The sequence below is a fragment of the Callithrix jacchus genome, chromosome 15, assembly GCF_049354715.1.
Source record: "Callithrix jacchus isolate 240 chromosome 15, calJac240_pri, whole genome shotgun sequence".
Lineage (NCBI taxonomy): Eukaryota > Metazoa > Chordata > Mammalia > Primates > Cebidae > Callithrix > Callithrix jacchus.
Genome location: NC_133516.1, coordinates 17,151,251 through 17,164,596, shown reverse-complemented (window position 1 = coordinate 17,164,596; position 13,346 = coordinate 17,151,251). Strand labels below are relative to the sequence as shown.

At 46.2% G+C, this 13,346-nt stretch overlaps 1 protein-coding gene and 1 pseudogene across 21 annotated transcripts in view; one reads left to right on the top strand and one right to left on the bottom strand.

Moving 5' to 3' along the window:
* The window catches only part of LPP (LIM domain containing preferred translocation partner in lipoma), a 745,086-nt gene that overhangs the window by 708,581 nt on the left and 23,159 nt on the right, over positions 1 to 13,346 (bottom strand). The window lies entirely within an intron of this gene.
* LOC100415657 (glucose-fructose oxidoreductase domain-containing protein 2 pseudogene) lies at positions 10,195 to 12,263 on the top strand (annotated as a pseudogene). The gene has a single exon (XR_013527200.1). The product of XR_013527200.1 is annotated as a glucose-fructose oxidoreductase domain-containing protein 2 pseudogene (transcript).

The following is a 13,346-nucleotide window of genomic DNA, read 5'->3' as shown; positions in this document are numbered from 1 at the left end:
TGCTCATGGCTCTGTGAAACGCTTATAGAGCATGCCTGGCAGGGGACAGCCAGAGCAAACCCTGGAAACAGAGGCAAGGTCAGATGATAGCAGGGCAAGGTGTGCACAGCGCGAGGGATTCTACCCATGGGCTACAGGAGGGAGGGAGTGAGAAGGCAAGAGGCCAGCTGGGAAGCTGAAGGACAAATGCCTTCCCAGATGCCTTTAATAAAAGCAGAGTCAGGGAGCACAGCAGCCCACACCAGGAAGGGCAGGAAGATAGTTCAGTGTCTTAAGCTCATTGCCACTTGCAAAACGGTTCTCCTTAATTTTCTTCAAACAAGGCTATGCATATATTGGTATCCAGAAACGAAATTTATTAGTAAACCAAATCAATACATTCTTATTGGCTAAGCATCACTAAGGAGCCATTCTGACTTCCTCCTAAAAGTGGAAACAACCAATGATCTCCCATCTTGCTTCACAAGTAATTTCTGACCTATCAGGTACAGATGCCACACAAAAGACAACAAGGCCTGAAGGGGCCACTGTCTGTCAAATGGACCCAAGGCAGGATGAGGCTGAGTGGAAGAGGGGGAAGAAGAAGAAGAAAGGCTCACTTGGGGCGGCGGTGGGGGAGATGCCGCAAGCTAACTGCTGGTCTCACTGAATCAGGATGCCCCTTTCTCAAAGCCAGAGGCCACAATTTTGGAGGAGACAAGAGACTGCAGAGAGGCTGTGCTGAAGCTCACTCCATGTCTGGATTCCTGGCAGGGTAAGAAATGGAGTTCTAGTAAACCAGAAGGAATGCTGCTGGCAGGAGACAGACCTCTCGAGAGGGCTTTAAATGGAAATATGAGAGCAAGAGAGGAACTATAAGTGCAGCAAATGCACTGGGCAAACAAGTGTGTCGCAAATGTGGGCACCCAGAAGGGGAGCAGCTCTGGAGTAGGGAACCGAGGGAGAGAGCGTCAGGTGGCACTCCAAGCCCGCAGGTGGCAATGGGAACAAGGCAGGAAATGAACTGGAGAGCTGAAGGCAGGGGCCCAGGATGCAGCCGCAGAGCTGTGATGGAGGGCTGCCCATCAGAGGCACAGGCACAGGTCAGATAAAGAAGCTCCACTATGAAGACAGGAGGCAACGCAAGGTCACAGCTGACGATCCCATGCATGTCTTCAAGGTGGCAAACTCAAAAGCCTTGCAGGGCAGCATGCTTTTATGGTAATAGGGAATGGGGGGACGGGATATGTAGACCCCACATCAATGCTTTGAAAACCTCTCTGTGTGTCTCTCTCCCTCCCAGTCTCTCGCGTGCTCTCTCTGACTAACTGACTCTCTCTCTCTCTCTCTCTCTCTCTCTCTCTCTCTCTCTCTCTCTCTTTCTCTCTGGTCTAACATATCTGCAGGTCCACAGAAGCACCAATCTGCAACGATGAAGCACTCTCTCAACCACCCTGCTACTAGGAAACTTCCTCCATATACACACAGACACCAGTAATACAATACTTCACCCCCTGCCCCAAGTTGGCTTTCATGTCTGTTTTCTCTGTGGATCACAACCTCCCAGACAGTCCAAACGTGGCTGTATTCACCTCTAGTCCCCAGTCCCTGGAACAGCAGACAACAAATATGGAATCAACAAGTGTCCCAACGAGTGTGGTGGCTCACATCTGTAATCCCAGCACTTTGGGAGGCCAAGGTGGGCGGATCACAAGGTCAGGAGATCGAGACCATCCTGACCAACATGGTGAAACCTGTCTCGACTAAAAATACAAAAACATTAGCTGGGCATGGTGGTGAACACATGTAATCCCAGCTACTCAGGAGGCTGAGGCAGGAGAATTGCTTGAACCCAAAGGCGGAGACTGCAGTGAGCCGAGATCGCGCCACTGCACTATAGCCTAAACAATAGGGCAAGACTCCACCTCAAAAAATAAAAATAAAAAGCAGCCAGTTTCCTTGCTGCCACACAAATAGGCTGTGAAGCTCCTTTTGCAATGTGCAGAACATCTGATAGATTCTCACACTGACTAAACAACAGTATGACCTGAAGTTAAGAGATCCGTAAAGGTAAATGATTGCCAGAAGTTTAATCCAAACAAGGCAGAGCAGTATGATGCACTGGACAGAAGAAAAACATTGGGAGAATGAGAACGTATTCTCTTGAGCTGTGATGTAAACAGAGATTCCAAATCTTAGAAAAGCAAACCGTCAGCAACCAGCATGGTGCTTACAGTAGTCCCAGGGCAACAGAAAAAAAGGAGATAAATGAAGACACATGGGCAATCACCCTACGGTGGCGGGGGGGCGGGGGTCTCAGCATGAGGAGGAGAACTAGGACCTCCAGAGAGAAATGAGGAGAAGCACGAGGAGGGGGCTGGGAAAGACGCTTCCCTGTGGGCACATGGTGTCCTCCACTGGGGCCAGACTTCCCAGCATGCCTCACTCTCCCCATCCGTGAAATTGGCTGAATCCCTGAGGTCTCTCCCAGCACTAACTATCAAGCGACAGAGAACCTAGAAACTCTGGGAGCTCCATCACAGCCTTGAATCCCTGTCTAAGTGAGACTGTGGGAGCCTCACCCTTCTTCCACCTGTAAACTGAAGGCACTGCAGTGTCAGCATCATCAAAGCTCCGAAGTACACTTTTGCCAACGTCTCTACGGATAATAAAGGAAAAGAGCATGCATGGAATTGGCCAGGGCTTAGCACCGTCTTAAACATGACACAACTGTGCACATAATCACATCTTCCCAGCACTTCTCTAGTATTACAGGAAGTGCCTTCCTAGAGACAAGCACTTTAATCCTTACTCCAGCCAGAATAGGTAACATCAGCATAATCACCATCATTACTCTCGTTTTACAGATGGGAGAGCTGAGGTTCATGTGGGGCCTTATCTTCCTCTTCCCAAGGATCCCCCAAACTCCTAGCCAGGCCTCACCCGGCTCCTAAATCAATCATGAAGGACTGCAGCAATCACATTCAGTACTTTTCTGATCTAGTCTTTTTGCCACTAAATAAAGGCAGAAGTCAAGGTGGCAGAATCAATCCTGCATTTAAATCACTGCACTGTCTGCCATATTCCCGTGCCGGTTCAGGGAGCAGAACTGAAAATGTGCCTCGAGGCTCCAATCCAAAACAGATGCCATCACCCTGGCCAGATTCTCCTACCATGCTCCAAGATTGGCATCCATCTCCCTTCAACCAGCCCTCCTTCCCAGGCCTGAGTCTGTCTACTACCTTGCCATGGAAATGAGGACATCTCTACCGGACTGCAGGCAATCCCCTCACTGGGCTGGCCCACCCATTCAACCATCACTGGACCACCCCCCAGGCGAGCTACGCCTTCAGACACGGAGCCTCCTGCTGCCTAGCTCTTTCTACCAGGCCTCCTCCTCAGATCAATTCCACCCCAGCCCAAATCTTGCCATCTCCCAAGCAGATTTCCACTTCTTCCCAATTTCTATCCTTTCTCTAGCTCACTACTGCTTTCCTGTTGCTTAGGCTACGTCTACTTCAAATTACAGCTCAGAGAGGGCAGGTGACTAGTTCAAGACTACATAGCCATTCGGGGCAAAGCTTGGGTTTGAACCCAGCTTTCCCAATTCTTGGCCTGTGTTTTCCATTAAATTCCAGCTGTCTCTCTCTATCACACTGCTCAAGAAGCCACTGGTGCCTGAGAGGGTGCTGACCACATCTTATTCTCTTTAGTAATGACTGTAACAAGGTCCATCATTCACAGTGTGTACACTGAGGGCCAGGTACATGTTCAGTGACTTCCTGCAGCCCTAGGAGGTATAACTGTCTTTGTTTACAGATGACAAAAATGTTTTCAGACTACCGCACTGCTATACCACTAGTCTAAATAAAGTTCTGAACACACAGCAGTGGTCAGTAAATATGAGTTAACTGATTTTTTTTTTAATTGGTTGAAGAGAGGCTAATGGAAAGCCCTGAAAAATAAGTTTGTTACCAGATCAGGCAAAGGGGGTAAGACCCAGCTATCATTCTGCAGAACTAAAAATAATATTGTTCCAGAACAATCTCTCATGGCAATGTGAAGCAGCCCATGAGTCGGGATGCCCGGTTTTGACTCTACCTGACCCGACAGACTGTGAGACTCTAGGCAGCTCTTTTCTATTTCCAGGTCTCATTTCCCCATCTTTATTTTTATTTTTTATTTTTTACAAAAGAAATAAAGCAAGAAATCACAGAAGCTGAACTAGATCATGGGTTCTCTTCAACATTGGTAGCACCTGTGAGCTTCTAAGAAATGTAAATTCAGGGGTCCTGCCCAATCTACAGCATCAGAACCTCAGGGATGGAGCCCAGCAAACTCTCCAGGATGACCCTGACATTCCTTCGAGTTTGAGAACCATTAGACTAGATGATCTCTATGATCCTTCCAGCTCCATCACTCTGAGAACCTCATGCTTTCTCAATTTAACAGCATCAAACGCCTCCCAATTTTGCCATTCTGATTTTGAGCTGGCATGAACTTAGGGTCAGCCGGCTCTCTCATCTGGTCATGTCTGACACTCCCTCCTGCGATTAATAGAAAAGACCCCAAGAAACAGACCGTATACTCCACTGCACTTCTTTTTTCTATTTACCACCCCAGTGGTATGCATTCTGTCACCATATTTTTTTTTTAAATCAACATGTACAATAAAGCCCAACTATAAGCATTGGGGCATCCTGGTACTATCTTTTTAAAAACTGGAAAGGGAGTTTACTCCTGAGGCAAGTCAGTAAGGAACTGCGGTACAATCTGAAAAAATGGGGCCTTTCTGAGCCCAGTGATCTCTTCTTCGTATAAAGCCAGTTGAAAGAATAAGAAAGCATTTGCGTTCTAGACCAGAAATACTTGTAGATTAACAAACCATTTCTTGCTTGGCCCTTATATATCAAAACAAACAAGCAAATCCACGTCAATGTTACAAGTATAAAAACACATCCCAATGTGTTAACTATCAACAAATGGGCTCTTTACTGCTGAAAAAGTGCCTGTGACTTTATTGTGGAATGAATGAATGTACACCTTCTCAGTGCCCGCGTGGGAGATATAAAGATTCTGCTCTAGGCGGGGCGTGGTGGCTCACACCTGTAATCCCAGCACTTTGGGAGGCCAAGGCAGGCAGCTCACTTGAGGTCAGGGGTTTCTCACCAGCTTTGGCAACATGGCAAAACACAATCTCTACTAAAAATACAAAGAAAACTAGCCAGGTGTGGTGGTGGGCACCTGTAATCCCAGCTGCTTGGGAGGCTGGGATAGGAGAATCTCCTGAACCCAGGAGGTGGAGTTGCAGTGAGCCAAGAACCCACCACTGCACATCAGCCTGAGTGACAGAACAAGAATCTGTCTCAAAAAATATAAAATAAAATAAAATTATACTCTAAAGAAACTAAATTTGAGTCTAGTGTCAGCAATGTCAAACCTGTCCATCCATCCAACAAGTGTTCACTAGGTGTTTACCAACTTCCAGGCAGACAGGAATGTCCTAAAGAAGTAAAAAGTCAATCCAACGTGGCTGAATATGAACAGCTCCGGAGTGCAGTTCCCAGCAAGAATAACACAGAGGGTCAGTGCCCACCGCATTTCCAAACAAATTTTCATGGCCCACAGTCCAGGAGATTCCTGGACTGAAAAGTGCCACAAGTTTTCAGCATGGTGGTTTCAGCCGGTGCTGGGTTGGCACAAAGAAACTCACGTAAATCTGGGTGGCCGTGACACAGCCACCCATTCAGCTGAAAGGGAGGGGGCAGAGACAGGGAGCCAGGCGATCTGGCTCAGCGGGTACCACCCTACAAAACAAGCAATCTGAAATGCTCTAGATTGAGAGTTTTGCAGCAAGCACAGCTGGACCCCGGATGGTCCAGCTCAGTGCAGGGAAGGGCAACCACCACTACCAAGGCAGTCTGCCACTACTGAGGCAGTTCACACAGCAGCTGGGCACAGCCTGTGGCAGCTCAGCAACACCTCCATTGGCAGACTGTGACTAGATTACTCTGTGTGGGGCAGGGCATCTATGAAAAAAGGCAGCAGCACCACAGGAACTTACAAATAAAGCCAGCCCTCCTAAGAGGACACAGCACCTGGGAAAAGAGGTGGTTATGAGTTCCACTGCAACAGACTTAAAAGTACCTGCCCAGCAACTCTGCATGGAACAATGGAGCTCCCAGCATAGCACCAGAGCTCCTATAAGGGACAGACTGTCTCCTCAAGCAGCTCTCCGATCCCTGTATGCCCAAAGAGACACCTCATAAAGGAGAGCTCAGGCTGACATCTGGCAGGTACCCTTCTGGGATGAAGATAACAAAAGAAGAAACCAGCAGCAACCCTTACTGTTCTGCAGCCCCCATGGGTGATTCCCCAGGCAAGGAGGGCCTGGAGTGGGCCTCCAGCAGTCCTACAGCAGAGGGGCCTGACTGCTAGAAGGAAAACTAAGAAAACAGAAAGAAATAACTTCATCATCAACAAAAAGGACATCCACTCAAAGACCCGATCCAAAAGTCACCAACTACAAAGACCTCTGGTAGATAAAGCCACTAAGATGGGAAGAACCCAGGCCAAAAAGGATGAAAACACCAAAAACCAGAACACCTCTCCTCCTCCAAAGGATCACAACTCCTCACCAGCTAGGGATCAAAGATGGATGGAGAATGAATCTGATGAATTGACAGAAACAGGCTTCAGAGGGTGGGTAATAACAAACTTCTCAGAGCTAAAAGAACATTTGCTAACCCTATGCAAAGAAACTAAGAACCTAGAAGAAAGGTTACATGAGATGCCAACTAGAATAAACAGCTTAGAGAAGAATATAAACAACTTGATGGAGCTGAAAAACACAGCACAAGAACTTTGTGAAGCATACATAAGTTTCAATAGCCAAATCAAACAAGAAGAAAGGATATCAGAGATGGAAGATCAACTCAATGAAATGAAACAAGAAGGCAAGAATAGAGAAAAAAGAGTGAAAAGAAATGAACAAAGCCTCCAAGAAATATGGGATTATGTGAAAAGACCTAATCTACATTTGCTAGGTATACCTGAATGTGACGGAGAGAATAATCTAAGCTGGAAAATACTCATCAGGATGTTGTCCAGGAAAACTTCCCCAACCTAGCAAGCCAGGCCAACATTCAAGTCCAGGAAATACAGAGACCACCACAAAGATATTCCTCCAGAAGAGCAACCCCAAGGCACATAATCATCAGATTCACCAGGGTTGAAATGAAGGAAAAAATGCTAAGAGCAGCCAGAGAGAAAGGTCGGGTTACCCACAAAGGGGAGCCCATCAGACTCACAGCAGATCTCTCGGCATAAACACTACAAGCCAGAAGAGAGTGGGGGCCAATATTCAACATCTTTAAAGAAAAGAACTTGCAACCTAGAATTTCGTATCCAGCCAAACTCAGCTTCATAAGCAAAAGAGAAAGAAAATCCTTTACAAACAAGCAATTGCTCAGAAACTTTGTGACCATCAGGCATGCCTTACAAGAGCTCCTGAAAGAAGCACTAAACATGGAAAGGAACAACCAGTACCAGCCACTCCAAAAATGTATCAAATAGTAAAGACCATTGACACAATGAAAAAAATGCATCAACTAATGGGCAAAACATCCAGCTAGCATCAAAATGGCAGGATCAAATTCACACATAACAATATTAACCTTAAATGTAAATGTGCTAAATGCCCCAATCAAAAGACATAGACTGGCAAATTGGATAAAAAGTCAAGACCCATCAGTGTTCTCTATCCAGGAAACCCATCTCATGTTCAAGGACACAAATAGGCTCAAAATAAAGGGATGGAGGAAGATTTATCAAGCAAATGGAGAGCAAAAAAAAGCAGGAGTTGCAATCCTAGTCTCTGATAAAATGTACTTTAAACCAACAAAGATTAAAAGAGACAAAGAAGGGCATTACATAATGGTAAAAGGATTAATGCATCAAGAAGAGCTAACGATCCTAAATACATACACACCCAATACAGGAGCACCCAGATACATAAAGCAAGTTCTTAACGACCTACAAAGAGACTTAGACTCTTAACGACCTACAAAGAGACTTAGACTCCCACACAGTAATAATGGGAAACTTTAACACTCCACTGTCAATATTGGACAGATTAATGAGACAGAAAATTAACAAGGATATCCAGGACTTGAACTCAGATCTGGACCAAGCGGACCTAATAGACATCTACAGAACTCTCCACCCCAAATCCACAGAATATACATTCTTCTCAGCACCTCATTGCACCTACTCTAAAATTGGCCACATAATTGGAAGTAAATCACTCCTCAGCAAATGCAAAAGAACAGAAATCATAACAAACAGTCTCTCAGACCACAGGGCAATCAAATTAGAACTCAGAATTAAGAAACTAACTCAGAACTGCACAGCTTCATGGAAACTGAACAACTGGCTCCTGAATGTTGACTGGATAAACAATGAAATGAAGGCAGAAATAAAGATGTTCTTTAAAACCAACAAAAACAAAGACACAATGTACCAGAATCTCTGGGACACATTTAAAGCAGTGTCTAGAGGGAAATTTATAGCAACAAATGCCTACATGAGAAGTGAGGAAAGATCTAAAACAGACACCCTATCATCAAAATTGAAAGAGCTAGAGGAGCAAGATCAAACAAACTCAAAAGCTAGCAGAAGACAAGAAATAACTAAGATCAGAGCAGAACTGAAGGAGATAGAGACAGAAAAAAACCTTCAAAAAAATCAACAAATCCAGGAGCTGGCTTTTTGAAAAGATCAACAAAATAGACCACTAGCCAGATTAACAAAAAAGAAAAGGGAGAAGAATCAAACAGATGCAATAAAAAATGACAAAGGGAATATCAGCACTGATTCCACAGAAATACAAACTACAATCAGAGATTACTACAAACAACTCTATGCACATAAACCAGTAAACCTGGAAGAAATGGATAAATTCTTGGACACTTGCACCCTCCCAAGCCAAACCAGGAAGAAGTTGAAACCTTGAATAGACCAATAACAAGGGCTGAAGTTGAGGCAGCAATTAACAGCCTACCAACCAAAAAAAGTCCAGGTCCAGATGGGTTCACAGCCAAATTCTACCAGACATACAAAGAGGAGCTAGTACCACTCCTTCTGAAACTATTCCAAACAATCCAAAAAGAGGGAATCCTTCCCAAATCATTTTATGAGACCAACATCATCCTGATACCAAAACCCAGCAGAGACTCAACAAGAAAAGAAAACTTCAGGCCAATATCCATGATGAATATAGGTGCAAAAATCTTCAATAAAATACTGGCAAACTGATTGCAACAGCACATCAAAAAGCTTACCACCCATCACAATCAAGTAGGCTTCATTCCAGGGATGCAAGGCTGGTTCAACATACGCAAGTCTATAAACATAATCCACCACATAAACAGAACCAAAGACAAAAACCACATGATCATCTCAACAGATGCAGAGAAAGCCTTCAACAAAATTCAACAGTGCTTTATGCTAAAATCTCCCAATATACTAGGTACCAAAGGAACATATCTCAAAACAATAAAAGCTATTTACGACAAACATACAGCCAGTATCATACTGAATGGGCAAAAACTGGAAGCATTCCCTTTGAAATCCGGCACTAGACAAGGATGCCCTCTGTCAACACTCCTATTCAATATAGTACTGGAAGTTCTAGCCAGAGCAATTAGACCAAAAAAAAAAAAAAAAAAAGGCATATTCAATCAGGAAAAGAGGAAGTCAAATTGTCTCTATTTGCAGATGACATGATTGTATATTTAGAAGCCCCTATCATCTCAACCCAAAATCTCCTTAAACTGATAAGCAACTTCAGCAAAGTCTCAGGATACAAAATCAATGTGCAGAAATCACAAGCATTTCTATACACCAATAACAAACTAACAGAGAGCCAAATCATGAGCAAACCCCCCATTCACAATTGCTACCAAGAGAATAAAATACCTAGGAATACAACTAACGAAGGGTGTAAAGGACCTCTTCAAGAAGAACAAATCAGTGCTCAAGGAAATAAGAGAGGACACAAACAGATGGAGAAACCTTCCATGCTCATGGTTAGGAAGAATCAATATCATGAAAATGGCCATACTCCCCAAAGTAATTTATGGATTCAACACTATCACCATCGAGCTACCAATGACCTTTGCAGAATTGGAAAAAACCACCTTTAACTTCATATGGGCTTTTCCAGAGCCCACCGTTCCTTAGAAACCAGGCTGCGCGTTCTCGGTGGCGGCAGGCTTGACTCCGGGGCCCGCGCATCCCCGCGAGCCTCCTTCAAGGCAGATACGTGGCCGCCGAGACCACTTTGGACCCGTGGTCACCAGTGTGGCACGCTGTGGGCGATGCCAGCGTGCCAGGAGCCATGTTTGACCAGGACGTTGGGAAGGTCGTATCCATGCTGGAGGCTCTTGTGAGGAGATGAGTGGGTGAAGAGAGAGGCTGGGATGAAGATGCTGCCAGGAGTGGGTGTGTTTGGGACTGGCAGCTCCGCCCGAGTTCTGGTCCCACTGCTAAGGGCTGAAGGGTTCACTGTTGAGGCCCTGTGGGGGAAGACCGAGGAGGCGGCGAAGCAGCTTGCTGAGGAGATGAACGTCGCCTTCTACACCAGCCGGACCGATGACGTCTTGCTGCATCAAGATGTGGATCTGGTGTGCATCAGCATCCCCCCTCCACTCACCCGGCAGATATCCGTGAAGGCTCTAGGTATTGGGAAGAATGTGGTTTGCGAGAAGGCAGCAACATCAGCGGATGCCTTCCGGATGGTGACAGCCTCAAGATACTACCCGCAGCTGATGAGCCTGGTGGGGAACGTGCTGCGCTTCCTGCCTGCCTTCGTGCGCATGAAGCAACTGATTTCGGAACACTACGTGGGAGCAGTGATGATCTGTGATGCCCGTATCTACTCAGGCAGCCTGCTAAGCCCCAGCTATGGCTGGATCTGTGATGAGCTCATGGGTGGCGGTGGCCTGCACACCATGGGGACGTACATCGTGGACCTGCTGACCCACCTGACTGGCCGGAGAGCAGAAAAGGTACATGGGCTGCTCAAGACATTTGTGAGGCAGAACGCTGCCATCCGTGGCATCCGGCACGTTACCAGCGATGACTTCTGTTTCTTCCAGATGCTCATGGGTGGGGGTGTGTGCAGCACAGTGTCACTCAACTTCAACATGCTGGGCACCTTTGTGCATGAAGTCATGGTGGTAGGCTCTGCGGGACGCCTCGTCGCCCGAGGAGCCGACCTCTATGGGCAGAAGAACTCTGCCACACAAGAGGAGCTGCTGTTGAGGGCCTCGCTGGCTGTGGGCACAGGGCTTCCTGAGCAGGGGCCCCAGGATGTCCCACTGCTGTACCTAAAGGGCATGGTGTACATGGTGCAGGCCTTGCGCCAGTCCTTCCAGGGGCAGAGTGACCGCTGCACCTGGGACCGCGTCCCTGTCTCCATGGCCGCCTCCTTCGAGGATGGGCTGTACATGCAGAGCGTGGTGGATGCCATCAAGAAGTCCAGCCGATCCGGGGAGTGGGAGGCTGTGGAGGTGCTGACGGAAGAGCCTGACACCAACCAGAACCTTTGTGAAGCGCTTCAGCGGAACAACCTATGAGCCTGCACCTGGGCTCCTTGCCATAGTACAGAGGGACCAGGGACGGGAACAGGAGCCAGACATGATGGGGGCTTGGCCCTAGCAGAGACAGTGTCTTTCATTTAATGAATCTAGGTGAAGCCATAGGTGGTCCTGGGACTTCGCCCACCCCCATCCCAGCAGCTCACCTGCTCCTTAGACTTGCAGGGTGGCAAACATTCCTGTTGCCAGGCTAGCACGGCGTGCACAGGGTAGAGCTGTCGCAGGGTCTCCCCATGGCGATGCCAGTGAGTGGGACCAGGAGAGGCTCATCCTGTGGGTTTTTCAGCCTGATCTACAGTCCTAACAGGGTGAGACTGCACAACAGGGGCCAGGCAGCTCAGCTAAGGCCCGAGGAGAAATGACTAGAAGTCTCATTTCCATGTCCTTCTTGGATTGGGGCATCTCAGGAACGTTGAGGGCAACAAGCTGACCCTCAGGGACCCTTACCTGCCTTCCCATGTTACCAGCCCCTTCCCAGGTGGGGACAAAGGCTTGCTTTATTAAGTGAGGTGTCGGGCTTTTGAACTAGGGCAGAGGGCCCTGATTTGGCAAAGAGGAGGCAAGGGAGGGCTTTAGAACATCTGAGAAATGTTAATAAATAATTCAGAAAATAGGAAAAAAAAACTTCATATGGAACCAAAAGAGAGCCCACATAGCCAAGACAATCCTAAGCAAAAAGAATAAAGCCGGAGGCATCACGCTACCTGATTTCAAACTATACTACAAGGCTACAGTAACCAAAACAGCATGGTATTGGTACCAAAAACAGAGACATAAAGACCAATGGAACACGACAGAGCCCCAGAGGCAATGCCACACATCTACAACCATCTGATCTTTGACAAACCTGACAAAAACAAGCAATGGGGAAAGGATTCCCTATTTAATAAATGGTGTTGGGAAAACTTGCTAGCAGTGTGCAAAAAGCAGAAACTGGACCCCTTCCTGACACCTTACACTAAAATCAACTCCACATGCATTAAAGACTTAAACATAAAACCTAACACCATAAAAACTCTAGAAGAAAACCTAGGCAAAACCGTTCAGGACATAGGCATAGGCAAGGACTTCATGACTAAAACACCAAAAGCATTGGCAACAATGGGATCTAATTAAATGGGATCTAATTAAACTCCAGAGCTTCTGCACAGCAAAAGAAACAATCGTTAGAGTGAACTGGCAACCAACAGAATGGGAAAAAATTTTTGCAATCTACCCAACTGACAAAGGACTGATATCCAGAATCTGCAAAAAACTAAAACAGATTTATAAGAAAAAAACAAACAAACCCATCCAAAAGTGGGCAAAGGATATGAACAGACACTTTTCAAAAGAAGACATATATGAGGCCAACAAACATGAAAAAATGCTCATCATCACTGGTCATTCGAGAAATGCACATTAAAACCACATTGAGATAGTATCTCATGCCAGTTGGAATGGTGACCATTAAAAAATCTGGAGACAACAGATGCTGGAGAGGACATGGAGAAATAGGAACACTTTTACACTGCTGGTGGGAGTGTTCAACCTTTGTGGAAGACAATGTGGCATTTCCTCAAGGACCTAGAAATAGAAATTCCATTTGACCCAGCAATCCCATTACTGGGTATGTATCCAAAGGATTATAAATCATTGTATTATAAAGACACATGCACCCGTATGTTCATAGTGGCACTGTTTACAATAGCAAAGACCTGGAACCAA